The 18,104-nt window shown below is 33.3% G+C and overlaps 1 protein-coding gene across 1 annotated transcript in view; it reads left to right on the top strand.

Moving 5' to 3' along the window:
- Positions 1-18,104, top strand: part of Alk (Anaplastic lymphoma kinase) — a 1,262,077-nt gene that overhangs the window by 347,240 nt on the left and 896,733 nt on the right. Inside the window, exon 2 of the mRNA XM_081725826.1 lies at positions 346-495. The gene's annotated coding sequence lies outside the window, so the exon portion shown is untranslated. The remainder of the gene's footprint in view (positions 1-345; positions 496-18,104) is intronic.

The following is an 18,104-nucleotide window of genomic DNA, read 5'->3' as shown; positions in this document are numbered from 1 at the left end:
TTCAACAGACTAAATAATGAGCAGAAGTGAACGAGACAAATAGTTGTTAACTGTTATGAAGTGATTAAAAATAGTTATCTCTTTCGTACTTTTGTAAGCTTGTGTGATATATGTATCCAAATTTTGCGAACAATATTTACTACTCAACTACCATTACAACAAATGTCATTACCCGTTGATTAAGTTTATGTCAATTTAAGTTTGGCTCATCTTATCATCTACACGTTTAAAGAAAGAATAATTTACTAAATACGTACAACGCCATGTTGATGTTAGTGTTACTATCTGTACTGTGCCAGTGTTACTGGATTTACAGTCCAGCATTTATTTTCGCATCTCCCATAGGTGCAAATTGTGACTTTGAAACAAACTGTTCATGGACATGGAACGACTCATTTAGTATCCTTTCGGGTCATGAAGCTGAAACCATCTTTCACAAACAGCCAGCTGGGAATTTCACCGCCCCATTTAAGGACGCAGATGAGAAGTCTGATGGTAAGTAACAGACATTTTATTTCCCCTTGCTTTGCTCTTAATTTCTAGCATTTTCAGCTGATTTTTTATTTTCTTTCTATTAAAGCAACAGTCCAATTTATTAGTATGTGCTAAAAGTTTTTCACCTTTTTGAAATTTTGGATTCAGAGTCCACATAAAATAGTGTTAAAGAAATACTATTAGCATTTTTCCTACTATGCTATTAGCATTTCTATAGAATTATTATTATTACTAGTATTAGGAGAAATACTATCAGTACTACTAGTCATACTAATTGTTAATAGTATTAGGAATAATACTATTAACTGGGTTTCTTGTTTTGCTATCCTCAGAAATGCTAAATTACGATCTTTCGTCCCTATCAGCCCATGCTATTAGAAGTATAAAGAATTAATTAACTAAATCTTAAATAAATGAAAAGGTGTGCGTTGGCTCGTGGTAGTGCGCTTACTTTTTGATGTATGGGGTCCGTGGTTTGATCCTCGGTTAAGTAAATTTGTGTCGAACAACATCGTGTCCGTGGGTACTCCTGTTTCCTTCTACATTCTCATTCTACCAATTATTCTATAATCATTCACTTTTTCTAATCATTCGTTTCCCTTATCCTAAAGGGTATAATCGTCTAACGTTAAACTGAAAGAATTCTTCATTCCTTTGTTTTTGTTTTTTAAATAAATGAATAAACCCTGAAGAGCTGAAGGCTAGGATGCAAATGACCAAAATTAAGTAAATGATATATCTTGTTTCCTGACTTGCTCTCGCTTTCAGTGAATTGCTAAATGTAGCTTCTTAAGGAAGCTCTGCAATTTGAAAAAAAAATCACGGCAGACTACCACGAGCTACAAATAACGTGTAAAAATAATATTTCAAAATAAAGGGCAGTGTGGCGAGGGAAATGCCATTTTATACCCGTCCCTGTGAAAAAAATATTTGTTAATCTGGATCTATTTCGGATCCAGCTTGAGACTGGTTTACATTTTAATATGGTTTGCTAAACCTGAATTTTTAATATTGTAAGAACACATTTCTGTATTTTGGATCCATTATCCTGTCCAAATAATCCATGCAAAATTTTTATTTCTGTCTCCATGAATCCCAACTTTATCTTATCATCCAACATTATCTTCCTTCTGTTCGTACCCCGGTTTCCTCAATGTTTTTTTAAAGAGGTTTACGATCAGATTGTCGTTATGTGAGGTGTACTTGTCATTTGATTCTGTCCCATTCGATAGGCATCGCGGTCCAAGCATCTACATAACATTCTGAAATTCTTATAAAGTCTTCTTCTACTACCCATCCGTCTGTCACCTCCATTCCTTCAAAATAATTTTCCATTACGTATTGTTACAATTGTGTGACCAGAAACTCTGATATCCCTAAAAAGCTTGAAAAAGCATCCCTCATAATTTTTATTATAAATGTTCATTCTCATTTAAAAGAATTATAGCATGCATATTAGAAACAATGTATGAAAAGCATATTTTAAGGATTGCTTCGTCTGCAATTGCAATTTTGGGACCCGTGCCTCTTGAGCTCCCACGCGAATTTCTCACGCCAAAGGTGTTCGCTAATTATCCAGATATGAGAAAACCCTCGTCTAGCTTGACATTCATCGAAATTACCAGTAAGTTATTCGAATTTCAACTTTCTTACTTTAGATCAGTAATTTCGAGCAGGATGTTTAGTGATGAAACAGTTTGCTGCTCATATTCTCAATAAATCACACAGAGAGAGCAAGAAGAAAACAGTAAAATACAATTAATGATTGCGATGGTATACAAACAAAGCGTAGTCGATGATTTTTCAGATACATTACAATATATTTGTGGATTCCTGACTATTTGTAGATTTGTAACACGTATTTTATTCCTTTCTGTCTATCTTGTTCCTTGACCTTCTTTGCTCAATCTGTTCCGTCAGTCCTGCTTCTGATACTACAAGCCCGCTCCTATAATTTACATCTGCCAGTTGATTATTTATTTATTTAACAATCACCAGATGCAGCTCAGAGACCATTTTATACTGGATATCTAACAACGATAACAATGAAAAGGACCTGGGAAGGTATCGGCCAGAGCCTGTTTAGTAGGAACCACCCCGGCATTTGCCTGGCAGAATTGAGAAAAACTCTGAAAAATTTCAGTCAGGATGGTCGGCAGCAGGAATCGAACCCATGACCTCCCGAATGCGAAACCAATGCTCTTCCACTTGAGCCATTTGCTCGGTACTAGATAATGATTGTAAGAGACAACGTGAATCCTTGTTTTTGTCTTAAGTACAACTTTCTACAATACAGTTTGTGGTATAATGTGGTATAGTGATATTGTAAGGTATCAAGGAATGGAAAACGATTGATATTAGTGTTATATTGATACAGTATGGCAAATGTAAGCATTTTGATCATTATACTTCCGGAAGAGTGTTTTAGATAACACTTTATTATAATATGTACATAATTTTTGCTCAATTGCTCGTCTGGAGGCGGGTGAAATTTTACTTGCAAAATTTGATTGCTACTTCGGAACACTGATACTAAATAAATAATTTTAAAATAATAAATGTTCGAAAAGTAATATTTGGAGCACACTTCATGTTGTGCTAACTTTAGAATATTTTCTGTAAGCCTATGTATTTGTTGTTTTTAGGTCAATAATTGTATTGAAAAATAATATTTGAAGCATTCAGAGCACAATGGATCCAAGTCCATTTTCAATAAGGTTCAGTTTTGCTCAGCAAATGCATTTTATTTCAAAACGTAATATTTTCAGTCAAGAGTCCGAAATAAATGAAACTAAAACCACGTGAAAGGCCGTGGGCAAGTTTCATATGACAACCGCTATACAGGTCATCATTGGGGGACAGAAGGTCAGCCACCTCACCCCCACTCTGAATTTCAGATTTTGGGGGCAGTAAGGCAGTTTTAGAAACCTTTTGATAAACAGCTTCCAACAGAACAAATTTGAGATCCTTATACTGAATAAATACGTATTAAATACAGATGATCAAAACTGGAAAGGTGCGTAGGCACAATTTCCACAATTTTAAGCCGGCTAGAAACTCGAAAGTAGAGCCACCTTTGGAATCCTTGAAAAAATTACAAGAGCAATATTGGCCTATAGCTCGTTACGGCTAATGGAAATAGACTATAACTGATCAAAATCCCTTTTTATTCGGTGTAAGAAATTCAATTTTTTCTGTTGGACTTTGCTCAGCAAGAGATTTTTAAATCTGCATTACTGCCTCAAAATCTGAAATTCAGGGTAGGGGGCGGATGACCTCTAAAGGACGCCCCTCTCTAGCAGCATCACATAAAACTCTAGATTGCACCTTGTCACGTAGTTTTTGTTTCTTTCGTTGCGAAAACGTGACGTTTACCATTAGTATATTCTTTTTGACACACCCTGCATTTATTTAACATAATTTGCATCACTGACGGGAAGTATTTTGACGAGCGACGCTTACTGCACCAAAGAGATCAGAGAATTGCCATAGATAAAGAAGCATTCAACAAGAAAAGATCACTCTTAACTAACAGGCTCAAAATTGGACTTAAGAAGAAGTTGGTCAAGTGCTATATATGGAGCATTGGACTGTATGCTTCAAAGACTTGGACATTACGGAAGTTAGAGAAGAAATATTTGGAGAGCTTCGAAATGTGGTGTTGGAGGAAGATGGAGAAGGTAAAATGGACAGAGAGGACAACAAACGAAGATGTTTTAAAATGGATAGGAGAGAAGAGGACACTTCTGGCCACCATCCTTCGTAGAAAGGCCAATTGGATGGGACACATCTTGCGAAGAAATTATCTTCTTCACACCGCCATAGAAGAAAAGTTGGAAGGGAAGCGAGGACTAATAAGAAGAGGGACACAGCTGATCGATGATATGAAAGATAGGAGAAAATATTGAGAGTTAAAAGAGGAAGCTGAAGATCGACAAAAGTGGAAGAAACATTTCCAGGCACAAATCTAAAATTGAAAAAAAAAAGTCCTCATTAGTCCCAGGATCTGCCGAAAGGCAGAATACTTAATAATAATCTTAAATGTATGAGCAGGGAGGGGAAATTAACCATCTTCTTCCCCCGTTCGAGAAACACCCTTGTCTAGAGGTTGTCCTGTGAAAATCTAGCCCACGTTACACCTTTCACGTGGCTTTAATTCCATTTATTTCGGACTCTTGACTACGAAGATACTACTTTGCTAAGAAAAATAAACCTTTTTGAAACCCTTGTGTTATCATCCCATATCTAAAAATATTTTAAACAACTAAGTTAGAGCCAAATTTATTCTGCAACCCAAGTTTGTTCAAAACATATAAAATTAGTTTGTTTGGTTTGATTGATTATAGTTTTGAATTAGTAACAAGGCTATATAAGACAGAGCTTATTGTTTAAGTTGAGATTCGAACCACTAATTTTGAAATTTTATGTCGGATCGGAGTCAATATCTATACAACAAATTCTGGACGTCGCGTCCACCTACCCTCAAAATTTAATGTTAACAGATCGAAAATTGCGCTCTGTAGCGTGGTACTTTCATAGAGACAGACGAGCAAATGTAGATTAAGTCGTCCCAGAAGCCTCACTGACGTTCGGCAATAAAGTGACAATAAGTATCGCGCTAGGATAGTTACGCAGGTGACTGCCATATCTTGCGTTTCTTTGCCTTATTCCTTCAATACATGCTACGCAAGGGTATCAAGTTTTAAGAAAATTTAGAACGGAGGTGGGGAGAGAGATGAAATAAAATTTTCATAACATAATAAAAAAGAAATTGATGATACAAAATTAATTCTTACCTGAAGTTCCCAGTTCAATCTCAACCACAAAACTGACATTAGAATAATCAAAAGGAATTTTCGGATCAACACTTTTAACATCTGTTTGGGTTTTCAGATATTTTTTTTCAGCATTGCATTGCTCATGATTCTTCATTCTCTGAACTAAAAGAAAAAAAGAACATTTCTTTCTCACATGTTTAGCAACGAGCTCGTATGTTGGTTTCTTATCTGATGGAGTTTAAGTTACTTTAATAAATTTGCTCCAAATCATGTCCTTTTTTTTCTTCCCGTAAAGCTCATGTTAAACGATTCCAAGTTGTACGGAGATTGACAACCAACATGCACTGTATCAACGAATGCCTGCGATATTTTAATTTCAGAACTGCAATTTAGCAAAGAAACCTTGTTTTCTGAATACAACACAAAAACTTTTTCCAAGATAATTCTTTTGTTTATTCATTAATATCATTTCCCCTGTAGTCCAATCTAACACTCTGGCAAGTTAAAGAATAAAAATACAATAAACGCTAAAAACAAGAGAAAAAAAGAGAGAAAATAAATTGTATATCACTACATTGACCTGCTATAGACACGAGAAATCAAAACATTTATGCGGGAAGAAAATATCATTTTCAATGGGGAGCACTTCTGACAATTATCTTTCTCTGTCAGATTCTTTTACAAAAATAAACATATGTTTAAAACAAACCTTAAAAAAATATACGTGTTTAAAATAAAATGTTTAAAATTTATATAAAATTTGTTTTAAACAAAATCAATTGTTTAAATCAAGTTTTAATCATTTGTTTTAAACAAAACAACCCTACCACAAAGAATGCCATGTTAAATCCAGTGATCATTTGAAAGCCATTTTGCAAACCACTGGAGTTACACAAATGAAATTAGTTTTTTTTTAAGTGTGTTATCAGTAATAGCTCACGGAAATACAAAGTCAGCATTTTGAATACGATATGGACACTCAAAAGTCATTTCCGAAAACCGCTGGTGCTGCGAAAACGTAATTTTGTATATTAAGGTACGTCGTCACTAGTGGACTACGAAAATATTAAATATTTTTTTAGAAGATTGTCTTGAATCCCTTACGGCCAACAAAAAATCATTAAAGAAACTATATAAAAACCATTTCTCGTCAAACAATTCTACTTCGGTTATCAATGTTGCACTAAACGATATATACAGGACGAATCTATTATGTGGTTTGCAAGTAAAGACCAAAATGCTTTAACATAAAAGTTATTACATGATTTTGAAGTATATGTTTAAAGTCGTGTTTTAAACTGTTCAAAATGTTTAAAACATGTTTTTTTTCTCGTGTGCATTTTAAAACATATTTAAAACATTTTGAACATCTTTTTCATGTTTTAAACACGTGTTTTGTTCTGTTTCAAAAAATAAACTATTTTTTCAACCCTGGTACTTCAAACAACTGTTTAAAAGAGATTAGTCCCTCTCTCAGCTCCTCCTGTGAAGACATTTCAAGACAAGATCGAGGTCTTTTATAAATCGAGACGAGACGTAGACACACATTTAAAATTCGAGACGAGGCTGAGGCGTATACTTGATAAGTTCGAAACGAGACCAACCTCAGGCTTGAAAATCTCGGTTTAGTCTCAATACGTAATATATGTTCTGCTGTTAAGTCGTATGTGAGACAGTTTAAATATTGCCCTTGGATGAGTGCATTCATAGGCGTACACTGCCCTTGGATGAGTGCATTCGTAGGCGTACACACAGGAGAATGAGGGACAAATGCCACTTCAGGCACCTGGTAGAGATATATCAAAAATGTATCAAACAGCACAAAATTTTGAGTTGGAAATAAATTTCCAGTCATTTTAATTACTAATGCCAATAAAAAAAATATGTAAAGACTCAACTTCCCAACATAATTTCTCCATACATTTCAGCAATGGCATACAGAAGGGTGATTTTCTGCGTATAACCCTTCCCTTGAAGAAGCTACTCTAAAAATAAATTTTACCATATGAAAATATGAATATAAATATCGTGCATGTCCTAAAAAGCTATGAGCTTCGAGGCTTAAAGCTCGCTTGACAAAGTTTTGTATACGCTACTGCGGTTCAGGAATCGTCTAAGAAAGGTATTAAAAAATCCCTTCTTTAACTGCAACCGCTCGTATGAGTAAATGTGTCACTTTATTTTTAAATTGAGGGTAAAATTGTAAGATTAGAAGAGAATAGAGGCAGACATTTTACGGTAGAGCACGATCTAACATGAGGAAGAGCATCAGATTTAACAAGAGAATACGTTAGAACTATCAAAATCACCTTACATTAAAAACTTAAAGAACTGTATACTAATATTTCTAATGATTTCTTTTAATAGCCAATAAAAGTATTAAAAGGATTTACTCTCCCCTCTACGTTTCTTTCTCTCTATGCTAATAAAGAGGCAATCTTCCGAGTGGCACACGCCGGCGTCTCCTCGCCCAATAAAGGGAAGAATGAGCAAATCCAAAGTGAAAACGATGCTCATTGTGTTTTTTTGACATCAAAGGCATCGTCCACCATGAATTTGTTCCTCCTGGACAAACCGTCAACGCCAAGTTTTACATGGAAGTGCTCAAGAGACTCAAACGGAGGGTCAATCGGGTCCGACCAGACATCGGAGCCGACTGGAAGCTGCACCACTACAACGCCCCGGCTCACACCGCCTTTCTTGTGAACAGCTACCTGACCAAGGCCGGCATCCCAACGCTTCCGCAGCCGCCCTACAGCCCAGATGTGGCCCCCCGGACTTCTTTTTGTTTCCTCGCCTGATGAAAGGCAAGCATTTTGAGACGACAGAGGGGATCCAAGCAGCTTGCACCGCGGCTCTCAAGGCTATTCCGGAGAATGACTTCCGTGACGCCTTCAATGCTAGGAAATCGCGCTGGCAGCGCTGCATCGACGCAAAAGGAGCCTATTTTGAAGGTTTTTAAAGAATTGTAACGATTGGCTCAATATATTTTTTTTTTTTAAATCGACTCAGTCCCATTACTTTCCGGACAAACCCTGTAGGGAGTTAATTCTATAACTTCATTATCAAAATGCAATTGTAAATGTAGAGTATAGTACTTAATATTAACGATAAAATGTTCTTAGGTAATCTTGAAATTAATATCTTCTAATATTTTCTCTTACTAAATGTTTTTGCTTACCTTGTATTCAAAGCTGATACATTAAAAATATCATATTAGCTTATAAAACTCACCATTTGCAGTTCTATATGTTATATATGTAACTACACCATATGAAATATGCCTATACTTATCTGTATCTTACGTTTTGTTTTTTATGTCTAGAATACATAAGTGAAATTAATCATCCAGCATATCATATAATTTTCTGTTGTTGTAAGTCCAGTGAATATTATAACTTTTTTTCCTAGAAACATTTACTTTAAATCATTTTGCAATTCTTGTTTGTAACAATCGTGCAGTATTTCTTAACATCATTCGGGGAAAGAAAAAATATAAAGCGAAAAGATATTTAAGGTATTCATTCATAAGAAAAATATTCAATTAATTACGAGAAAATCTTTCTCAAAGAACAAATATAAACTCTTACGAGAGAACCTGATGGCGAAAGATATATTTTACAGTTTCAGTAATAGTTTAGTTAAGTTTTAAGAGAGAAAATACTTGATATATTCCTCGACCGACATGTAGATAAAGACAAATAAAGAAGGATGCACCACGAGTACCAATTCTTCATACTGATTGTGATCAGCTTCTTTACTGTTGTAGAAGATGTGGATACGAAGTGTCAAATTGAGTAGTTAATGTTACGAAGAGATTATTATTTCTGATGATACAGTGCAATGTTTTCTGAGCATGGTGAAGCTCAGACTCCATATGTTGTTAATTTTTTATGAAAATCATAATGCTCAAATTGTGTTCATGAATGTAATTCGTAGCAAAATCACATCGTAGTAGCTATATCAAATTTGCTTCCAGTTTATTTGATAGCCAAATTCAAGTTGACGCTACCAAATAGAAATCTAGAAGATTTTATTATAAAGGTTTTAAAATGGATCATATTAAGCTTCAAGTAGTAATGCTTTTGCTCTATGTAACAATCATTTTTGTGTACATTAATCAGATAACAATAGACATATTTTTGCATTGTTAGACAATTTGTTACATACAAGTTAATAATATTATATCTCCATGAATCGCATGTCTTTAAAAATTATAGTGAACAAAGGAAATCAAATCACTGTCATGACGATTCGGTAAGTACTAAAAACATATTTTAATGTGTGTTGTACATGACTAATTTCAATAATACTTTTCCTACTTATAATTTGAATAATATATTAAATGTGATCTTTGATCCAATAGTTGTTAAATCAGTGGATATATAGACTATGAAATGCATTCTATATAAATGTTACTGCGACCAAGGACTTTTATTCCGTCCATTTGACATAAACAACACGGCTCTAATATCCAAAACTGAATTAGAATAGAAACAGGAAAATACGAACATAATATAAACACGTTAACCTAAATTTAATATATATATATATATATATATATATATATATATATATATATATATATATATCACAAAAGTTACGTACCTAGTGTTCTAAAACCAATCATACTCAAATCAATTCCGAACAAAACTTGATCTGATTCAGATTTTCAGAAATAAATTTGGAATGTTTGAAAGATTTCATCACAATGATTCATCATTCTGACAGAATTCGTAATCACTTAAACGTTATTCTGTTTTAAGATCTTCATTTAACTAATTTCCTTTTTTCACAGTAGTATTCTTCGGTGCATAATTGTATTTACATAAAGTTATGTGTAGGAGGTAATTCTGATTAGAACACAAATCATCATCATTAATAAAATATAGTCCTTACCCAATAATCAGCGTTTTTCTAACTGAATATTGTTTGCATTGTCAGTTCATAGAGTACACAGGTGTGTTGAAACCGTGATACTATTGACTTTCTGTAACCTACTTACTTAGGCGTTGAACGACTCATATATTATCCTTTGAACATGTGAGGTGCGCTTTACTGACAGGTACACAGTGCTACTTTGTTGATAACAGCCATGATTCCAAAATAGCTGTTGAAAACTTGTGAAACAGTTGCACTTAATGGAACCTAAAATTGTTGGAACGCAGTATCTATGTGCTGTTGTGACCACGTGTTCGAACAAAATACAATTGCAATCCATAATGAAATCCATAATTTAATCATGAAATCCATAATTTAATTCCAGAAGTTGACAAATAAAGTGCTTCAAACCTGATTTCTTTAGAATATGTAACTCCTTTGCGAATTTATTTATTCTATTTCTAACATAATGAAAGATTAATTATGTACTCATGAAGGTAAATGAGTTGTCCAAGTTGTAGTATTGGAGAAAATTGGAAATTACAGATATTCATCACCGTTCCTAGGTAATTCACGCGAGATACAAAGTGGAAAACTTATCATGAATACTCCTTATAACTTTTAAACTAATAGAGTAAAAACTCAAAAATATTACAAGATAGAAATATCCATAGTTTCTCATATTTTGTTATACCACTAGATTAACAGTGTTGCCACTTTAACGTAAAGTTGTATTTTTCGGAAACCACTACGTCAGGGTATTACATACTTTCAATCGACATATTAAACGAAAATACAACACCACTCCACACTTACTATTCAGTGTTAAAAATTAAGGCGCTAGAGTATCACAAATATCCAAATTTTGGACTTCTTTACAAAAGCAATAGCCAAATGAGATGGAATATCAATGCACATCCTAATACCTTATTGGTGAACAATATGACCATTCTAATGAATAAAAACAAAATTACGACGAATTTAAATATTGACTTTTTTTCATAAGATTTTATTTTTAAAAGTATACTTAGTTCAGTATCATATTCAAGCATAACTCAGAATCTTTTAAGGTAGCAGACATAAAATTCGGTACTTGGAATTCTCATTTAAAATAAGACACGTGTTTCGTTGTTTTATGGTATTTTCCCTAAAAGGAAAGGAAAAAGCTGAAGTTACAGTTGTTATAATTGGACAGCCATATCTAGAAATTCATTAAGGTTAGAGACATGAAATTTGATATTTAGATTTTTTCAGTGATAATAAATAATCAAAGACATATTGCAAAGTTTCTTTTTCTTATTTTCCCTAGAAGAGTAGTATATTGGGAGTAGAATAAAAGAGTGGGGATTGGAATTGGTAAAATAAGGTCCGCGTCTCGAAATTCGTTATGGTTAGAGTCATGAAACTCTGCATTTAGACTTTTAATTTTAATAATTAACGACGTGTTACAGTGCTTTTCTAAAAAAAAAATCGTTAGGAAGAAAAGAAGAAGTCGGAAGAAAAGAACTATGGTGTAAATCTTAAAATATAATGACCATAACTCGAAACCACTTAAGAGTGGAGATATGCCTAATTATAAACGTGTTTCAGCAATATTTGATGTTTCCATTAGAAGAGAAGAAGAAAGTACAAGGGTCTTGATAAGGGTCTTAAGGTTAGAGATATGTTAGAAATATGAAAAGTGTGAGGCCGTAGACTGAGCAAATTTGGCAGTCTCTGGGCTAAGTTCCCAACTAGCCGATAGTACACTAATAAAAATGTGAAACTCTTATGTCAGTGGTGATCCTCCAGTCAAGACAAAATCTAAAATGATGCTGTTGATCTTCAGGGATAGTTATAATTTTAATATCCCAATACAAACATTAAGGATACTTCTTTTCTAAATACGCAAACCACGAAATGTCATTGTACTAATATTAAAACTTACATAGAAACTCGTATTGACATGTATAGGCATACTATAGAACTAAAAGTATGACTATTTATAGCTTGCAGTGAATTATAGACTACGTCTTATATTTAATGGACGTATCATTATGCTTGGCAATATCAAGACGGGAGGATGAGAAATAGAAATACAAAGGGGTAAAATGAATTGTGCACAAGAGAGTGTAACAACTACCTATTTCTTTTCTTTCTTGAAGTTAAAGTAAAACATTTTGCTGCAGTCAGATTTTTTTTTGTATGGTAACTAAACAAGGAAAGGAAAAATGTCTCAAAAACGAGTGGTACCCATACCCGGTAAAACGGGTAACGGCAGCGTTGATTACTATACAGTAAAAAAGAGATAACAATTAGCTAGAAGTTTTCTTTCAATCAAGTAAGCGTCCCGACAATATATACCATCTCCACTGTAATCTCACTACTGAAACCGGAAGTGGTAGAAATCTATTATAATTTTTGGTTTTAATATTAATATAGAAAATATCACGCTATACAAACCAGCATACAAATAGTGTACATATTTTCTTCATATTCAAATCGACTTATCTGTGTCAACACGGATAAAATACTAAACCGTTTGAAATGATGTTTTGAACACAGCACTATCCTCAACCATGGAAAAACCACTAAACCAGTGGGAAGTGGTGTGGATTACTGTGTAGACGGTAAAATTACTATATGCATGTCTAACTTACATTTCTCTCCTTCATATTATGAATGCTTAAAAAATATCATCACTCAATTGGATCATTTGTTATTTGATGTAACAATTGACAGACCATCCCTCCTCCTCTCAAAGATTATTTCCTTAAAATCCAGGATTTCAAAAATGTATAGAATCAAAAATAAATCATGCAAACCATCGCACTTGATGTTTTAATGATTTATTTGTGAATGATATTATGTTTGCTATATAAGTTTCAACATAATCAATAATACAATATAAATGATTTTTTTATGTCTACCGTACATAAGGGAAACTCAAATGAAGCATTATATTAGTAATTATCTTCACCTGTTTTTTTCAAACGGAGCAAAACACTTGATTCCAGGTGCAAAAGACCAACATGCAAGTGCTACCGCGAACACACAGACACTTTGATGCATGCATGCAAATAATTCATCATATAAAACAATAGTTATTTACGTATACAGTAGAGTATCTAAAACTCGGTACTCTATACGTCGACAGTCCGGATAACTCGGTGACACCCAGGCAGGACGAATAAACCCCACGCGCAGATACGTTCAAGGTCATTGCCGGGTATTTTTCTGAGGTCTGTCGTATCAGGTAAACTACTGTACAGTGTGTATTCGTTAATTTTCATTTTCATGTATATTAAAGACTCTATGCCTTCATAAAGTACGTACTTTCCATTTGTTTAAGGATAATTAGCAGTATATTCTGTGTTGTATTCTCAAGCAACTAATACATACAAGTACAGTACTGTATTTTCTGGGGAAATACTCGTACTTATTCTTTTTTACCCCCATTCCCGATAACTCAGCATTTTCACAACCCTTCGGTCCACATTCGCCCGGGCTTTTGGGACACTAGTGTACATCCTTATTAAGGGTCTTCACTACAGCGAAATTAAACTACCGCTAATTTAAGAGTTTTTCTGTAATATCTTCAAAACAAATGAAAATATTCTAATAGCAGAAACGTAGTGAACTAGACAATACGATTTTGCATATGACACATTTACCGCAATTCACCTATCTGCTTTTGATATGCCGCTATTTACAGAACCGCAAAAAATGCTAAATCTATCTACAGTTTCAAATCGAAAGCAGATAGACTAATTGTGATAACGGTATAACATGCAAAATCGTATTGTCTAGTTCACTACGGTTTTGGTTTTCGAATATTTTTTGTTTGTTTTGAAGATATTACAGAAAAACTCTAAAATTAGCGGTAGTTTAATTTCGCAGTAGTGAAGACCCTTAACAGTGCTTGAATAATCTTACTTGCAAGTACTCGCCAGCCAAAAAATTACTAGCCATACCATTTTGCAATCACAGTGTTTATATAAATAAATAAAAATAATTTTGCGACACAGTAAACATATCAATATATTCTTTTTTTGTTTATTGGCATGCCTCTTACAAATAAAAAAAGTAACATCTACTATTTATTCTTGAATTCACGTTTTTGATTGATGGGACTTTACTCGCCAAATGTTAAAAAGAAAAAAAAAGTAGGCAACTCGCCACTGGCGAGCACGCGAGTGGATTTTTCAAGCCCTCCTTATTAACTACAAGGAACAAACTATAGTGGGAATATCATTCACATATAAAGATCATAAGAACATGTCATCCAATGCGATGTTTCGTATGATTACTTTTGTTTTTATACATTTTAAAATATGCGCCCTTGGTTTTGAGCAAAGAATCTTTGGAAGGTCTGTCAATTATTTTTACGCTAAATAATAAATAATTAAATTGAGCGATGATATTTTTTAAAGCGTGATAATATAAGGAGAAAAATGTAAGTTAGACTTGCACACAGTAATTTTATATCCTACACAGTCATCCATATCACCTCCCGCTGGTTTAGTGGTTCTTCCGTGGTCGAGGATAGTGCTATGTTCAAAATTACGTTTCAAACATTTTAGTATTTTGCCTGTAATGATGAGACAGACAAGTCGATTTGAATATGAAGTACTATGCATCAAAAATATGCTAATATAAGCAAAACCGTGTACATGAATTGTGTCAGATTGTATAATAAACTTCCTCTGTACTTGAAAAATATGACCAATGTTTCCATTCTTGGTAAGACTTTATATAATCTACTCACTGAAAAGTGCTATTATACAATTAAAGAATATTTAAATGACTCATTAACTGAAGAGTTGGAAACAGATACTTACCCGTGAGTACATGCCTGGTGTGGTAGAAACAGTTACCTAATTATGTGGTTTTGTATTTTTAGAAAGATTGCATGATGTATACTTCTGGTACTTGACAATATTGTATGTTTTTTTTTCTTTCTTTCTGACAACTGTAATGCTTACATGAGAATTTCTCATGCTTTGTAAGCTAATGAAACAGGCAAATAAATGAAATGAAATGAAATATAGTCTGTGAGAGCAAATTAGTATGTTTTGACATCTATTTCCAAGAACTGGACACGTTCCGAGAATAGAAGAGGGAACTATCCCCTTCTCACTCACTCCGAGTGGCCATGTCTTTTGTAGGATTATAACTTTCCGAACTGATGAACATAGCTCATTAATCCTATTGTCATTATTATGTGTCGGCGCGAAACCCTCCTTGGTAATAATTCATACAACTCTATTCCTATCCAATTACAGTTTCAATTTCATTAACAATTCTTAAAAGTCCGATTACAGTCTTTACATTATAAACGAAATGAGAATATTAATTAACGTATGTATTTACTTCATTACTAACATTTTGTTATGTTTTCTTTATGTAAAATATTAATTAGAAGAACCTAACATACTGTAAAACTCCAATATTTTCAGAGTTGGAATAAAACTGCAGGAAAAGACTTATTTATTATAACGAAGGGAGGTTTCTCTCTAAACTTCATATTAATGTCCGATAACCTGAGTGTCAAGTTTCGTCATTTGGAAATATAATATATACAGCGTTGGTGTTGATTACACATCTAAACTTGTTGGATTAATTTGGTTGGCTTCGTCTTTTCTTCATTATTCTTTCTTTTTCAACTTTGAAAACAAGCCTTTCCACTGTTACAACTAGTTAAACGTACCGTATTTTCATTTGTTGAAACTTCATTAAAAAAAAAAAAAAAAAAAAAACTCAAAAACTCCACTTATTGACGTAATGAAAATTCTCGAGAAATGCACTAGGAGGCTTTGAGTGTTATAAGCTTTAAATGATGTATATTTCCGTCTTTATTGTTCTAGTATATTACACAGCAATTCAGATTAACTCCCACCGACCTCATAGAAAAGAATTGAAATATCATGCATTATTTGTCCCCGTCAATTTTTTTTTTATTTATCGTTTTGTTACTCTGAAGCTCAAATACATTTTCTTTAAATCACATATTTCTAGTACTGTCTTGATTATAAATTTAATTGTTTCCAAAATATTCACAATAAAGCCTTGTCCATGCCAATAAGAGTAATATGTTTTCTGTGAGTTGTTACCTAGTTATATTAAACTAGTATCAATTACCCGCTTCGCTGGGTTAAATTAATAAAAAAAATAGTAATATGTTTCGTTAGTCACTAACTTTTTACTATTACTGAAGTGCTCTCTGATATCGGTCAGTTTCGATCGCTTTTATGCATCTGCCCCTCCCTCAAGCTTCGGGGCTGAAATTGGATTTAAATGGCATCGTAAGTGTTACTGTTCATCTCAGCGACCCCGAAAAAACATGCATTCGACACTAATATCGGTTATTTTCGATCATTTTTATATATCTTCCTCCTCAGCTAACTTGCACTGTCAAAGTGAAATGATAAAAACTAACCCAGGCCCGAACTTCATCTGTATTGAAAATTTGATGGAGTTCGGTCTAGTATTTCAAGAATTAAGTCACAATCATAGTCGCTTTCATTTTTATATATATAGATAGCAAATGTCACCACTTGTTACTATGGTATGTGGACAATATTTTCCGTTTCACCTTCTGTGTTTCTCATATTGAATTCGTCTAAACTGCCAGTCTCGCACGAAATTTGAATATCTTGTATATGCAGCATCTTCATGGATCCACCCTTTCTCTTTTACTTCTAGGTGAGGTATCATAAAACGTTTAAACATGTATTTAATTATTTAAAATGAAAAATCTAAATTCCAAATCATATCTCTAAACATAAGGAATTCCAGGATATAGACAACTTATTTGGAAATTGCAAAATCCATCTCTTTTTCTTTCTACTTCCTTTATTCCTTTCTAGCTCAAATATTTTATCTAAAAATAAGCTGAAAAATTTATTTTTATTGAAAACCCCAAATAGCCTACCAAATTTCATCTCTCTAACGTTGTGATTTAGAGATATGGATATCTTACTATAAGATTTGCTCACCTCCTATTCACCTCCTCTTTCTTATCGAATTTATATATATATATATATATATATATATATATATATATATATATATATATATATATATATATATATTCTTAGTGATACTTTAATCAGAAATCCTATATACTGTTCAAATTTCAAGTTTCTAGCTTAAGGGAACTGGATGTTTTTCAGTCAGTCAGTTAGTCAGAACCTCCTTTATACAGAGAGAGGTTACCAAACTGTTTGTAATTTTAAAAATAGGTGTTAAAAGTACCGAAAACATTTTGAGAAACAGAATTGCGGGTACATGATTGTAGGATATTTTATGTCTACATTTACCAGTTGCAAACTTCAAAATTTACGTTGCTCTACCTACTTAAGTATTTTCCTTGAATCCAAGGCCGTGGATAAAAGAGGCTTTTGGAAAATTTGACTCCTGAAATAGTAAAGCGGAAAATATTTATCAAATCCTAGAAGTGTCCTATCTTGCAAAGTAATGAGTGGAATAAAAAATGCTGATTCAATGTACTAATCTTCAACTTTTCAAGCTGAAAAATATTCTTGTACTAGACTGTCTAATAAGTTTAAATTACAATTTTAGTGTGATTTGGGTACAAAAATTCACGTCGAAACCTCGCAGGCCAAAATGTCGATAGCGAAATCACATCTAGAACAAAATTTTACCTTTAACAAAACTTCGTCATAATTATTTTTTTTCAGTGTAGAATATTCAATATATTGCTGTATGTATATATTAGGTAGTCTAAAAAGTAGTTATACTTTTGCGCACGAGGTGGTATTATTGTACACAATTCAGAGTATATGCGATGCACCAGGTCAGAGCTGTCATTCGAGAGTTGACAGTTGAAGCTAGTAGATTTATAAAAAGTGTTGGAATTCTTATGATCAGACATAAGTTATTGCACCGTGAAAATGAGTGATCTACCAAGACTGCGCTAGATTTTACAATTTTATTTCCACAAAGGCA

The sequence above is a fragment of the Thermobia domestica genome, chromosome 9 (assembly GCF_964235325.1).
Source record: "Thermobia domestica chromosome 9, izTheDome1.hap1.1, whole genome shotgun sequence".
Lineage (NCBI taxonomy): Eukaryota > Metazoa > Arthropoda > Insecta > Zygentoma > Lepismatidae > Thermobia > Thermobia domestica.
This window is presented reverse-complemented; position numbering and strand designations above follow the sequence as displayed.